Source organism: Propithecus coquereli, unplaced genomic scaffold, assembly GCF_000956105.1.
Source record: "Propithecus coquereli isolate 6110/MARCELLA unplaced genomic scaffold, Pcoq_1.0 Scaffold120, whole genome shotgun sequence".
Taxonomy (NCBI): Eukaryota; Metazoa; Chordata; class Mammalia; order Primates; family Indriidae; genus Propithecus; species Propithecus coquereli.
Window position 1 is genome coordinate 3,328,602 of NW_012136081.1, and position 3,088 is coordinate 3,331,689.

At 55.4% G+C, this 3,088-nt stretch overlaps 1 protein-coding gene across 1 annotated transcript in view; it reads left to right on the forward strand.

Annotated features, from left to right (window-relative positions):
- SHANK2 (SH3 and multiple ankyrin repeat domains 2) overlaps positions 1-3,088 on the forward strand; it is a 491,107-nt gene that overhangs the window by 57,728 nt on the left and 430,291 nt on the right. The gene's annotated exons all lie outside the window — the stretch shown is intronic.

Genomic DNA, 3,088 nt, shown 5'->3' on the forward strand with positions numbered 1-3,088 from the left:
TGATGGTGGTGATGGTGGTCACAGTGATGGTGATGGTGGTGGTGATAGTGGTAATGACAGTGATGATGGTGGTGATGATGGTGATGGTGATAAGCAGAATAAATGCGGTTCCTAGTTGAGTTGTTCAACTCCACATTGGAATTACCTAAGGAACCCATTGATAATATAGATAACCAGGCTTCCAGCCCAAATCCCAGAATCCCAGCAGTGCTGAGGAGTCTGCGCAGAGGCAGCTGGGTCTGCCGTTGACCCAGGACCGATGCACTGGGCTCCATGCTCACTAAGCTCCCTTCCCATTCTGCCTTGACGGATCATGACCGAAGTCACATACATCACCATAACCTGGGCAGCCACCACTTCACCATGGCGTTTAACGGTGGCTTGAGGGGCCTCCTCCCTGGATGTTGCCTGTGGTCACCAGATGCACATTCATGGCTGGAACGTTCCTTTGTGGAGCTGGGCATATTGCCAAGCAAAAGCATTCTGTCTCCCTTCCCTGCATACTTGAGTTCTTCCAGTCTCTTTGGATGAATCTTCCAGCCCGTGAGCTTTCCTGCCATAGACGCTGGGGCCTGTGAGGCAGCCGTCCTCTGTTGTCCAGAACTGTCCCAAGCGTGGCAGGACATTTAGGATGAGCATGCTCCAGGCGCTAACCTGCAGGAGTGTCCTCCAGGCACTGCCGTCAAGATCTGTTGTGCACGTTGCTCCTCCCCCGTTCTACGAGTAAACTCAGTCATGGTCCTAATGATGGTGACGGCGATGTTGCCACTGATGATGATTTGCCGTAACGAGCTCCTCCTCATCAATACTAAAAGCATCTAGGTGTGTGCGCTGATACATGTGATACACGTGCTTTATCAACTCTACACTGGCTCTACGCTTCTCGTAACATATACAGTGATCAGAATATTCTCTCTTCTTTTAGGAAATCAGCTAATTAGGGCTTTGACTGTAAGCAGCAAATCGTGTCTAATCTGTCAGCTCCCTCCCCTGGCGCTGGCTCCAGAGGGAGGGAGGCAGCCTGGTGTTTGGTTTTCTGCCCTGGATAATGAAGGAAGGAAGGGATTTTAAATACCAAAGGTTACTCGGCTGGCCAATTTGTCTGGAAGGCAAAAAAAAAAAAAAAAAAAAAAAAAAAAAAACAGGAAACAACCTGCCTCTCTGGGGCAAGACCTTCGATTTTAGTGAGAGCCAAGGTGAGAAGAGATGGGATGTTTTCTGTGGGCATCCGTGGCCCTTGCTGCTGTCCCACAGAGAGCTTGTCAGCACTGTGGCGGCTTCCACAGGGCCACTGGGGGCACTTATGCCCAGGAGCCTTGAGCGTTGTGTGTGCCCTCAGATCACCCCGAGCCTTCGATGGGTACTTTGCTTGCCTTTTTCTTTAAACAGGCGAGAAGATCCCCGCTAGGTCCAAAAGTAACTCAGTAAACGGCGAAGCTAGGCTTCCAACGCGTGCCCTCCCCAGGCTTTGGGGACGTTCCCATGACCCATTGACTGGGGAGGGCGGTGGCTGTCCTGGGCACAAGTCGGGCAGACACACCCGTGCCCCATGGTGTGCGAGGGGTGTGTTGCTGCCTACCCTGGCCCTTGCTGGGGCACAGCTATTCACCGGGAGGCTTGGTCTGTGGGACTTCTTTTTTTTTTAAAACTCTGGATTTAATTGTACCCCAAATATGAACGATTTGTTTGCTGAGAACATTTATATGTGTTTAAATTATATTTTTTGCTGCACTCAAAGCAAGACATGAACATGTGCTCATGGCAAAAATTAGAAGAGTGTAGAAATCCCAGAGTAAAAACCGGAAGTCCACATCGTGCCTTCCCAGGGGTTCCTGCCCCTAAACGCTCGCGCGGGTCCTGTCACACCGCTTGGACCGTTGCACGTTCTTGCACACCCACAGCTTTGCTTTCAAGCCCGGGGGGCTCCTAGCGGTATGCTCCTTTGTTGCTTGCACTTTCCAGCCCGATCCTTTGTCTCGAGTGTCCTTTGTGCCGTCTCGAGTGAGTTTGCTGGCTCTGTTTAACCGCCGTGCCCTGTGCCCCAGGCTGCGGTTCCACGTGCGTCAGCCCGCGGTCTGCAGAGGGCAGCCTCTGTGTCCCTGCCTTCCCAGAGAGTGGCCAGCATCTTCTGCGAAACCAGGGGTGGCAGTCCCTGAATCCCAGCACTCCTTCTGGGAAGAGACTCGGCATCCCCATGGGGCTGGACCAGCTGGGGCCAGAGGCAGGTGGGGGCCAGGGCTGCTCCCGAGCCCGTCCTGGGGGCCCCTGCTGCTCACGGGGAACACCTGCCATCGGCGACATTTGGAGTTGTTCAGGCGGGGCTTGTTCACCTCAGCACCATGGGGGGGCGGGATAATTCTGTGTTGCTGGGGCTGCCTTACGAACTGCATGATGCTTCACCCCACCCCTCGCCTTCACCCACTCAGTGCCAGCAGCACTCACCGTTGGGACAGCCAAATGTCCCCTCGAGGGCAAAATCCCCCCCAGTTGAGAAACACTGCCCCAGGGTATGGGGAAACTGCTTTGGATTTGCTTCTCATTGGAATTGGGGTGCACAGGCTCGGGCCGGGGGGGCGGCGGATCTCCTGACCAGCCTGACCTTCCTGCAGGGGGGGAGGACAGGATTCTTAGCACAGTTGCAGGGTGGTCCACTCTGACTTCCTCATGCCTGGTTCCGTGGGTTCTGTGGCATCCGCAGCCAGAGCCCCTCTGCACAGAGGTGGCCTCAGATGAGGCGTGAGGCAGAGCGCACCCCCACGCTTGCAGGTGACTGTTCGCACAGATGGTGACCAAAGCCAGCCATGAGTGCAGCCGAGGCCCTGGGATGCTGGCCGCTTGAGGACACAGCGGCTGGTTGGTCTTTGTCCATGTAACTCAGATCTGCCCCTGCCTGCGTCTCGTGTTCTGACCCCGGAACAGAGTCCTTCTGCTTCCGGCTTCTGTCTGCTTCCTCACAGGTGGTTTCCTCGTTGACGGTCCCTGTCATGGGGAGGAGGCCCCTGTGGGCCCCTTGCCTGGGTGGTGGGGACGGACAGCTCTGCGGCTCCTGAGAGCTCGCTTCCTCTCTCTGCTCGTGGCTCGCGCTGCC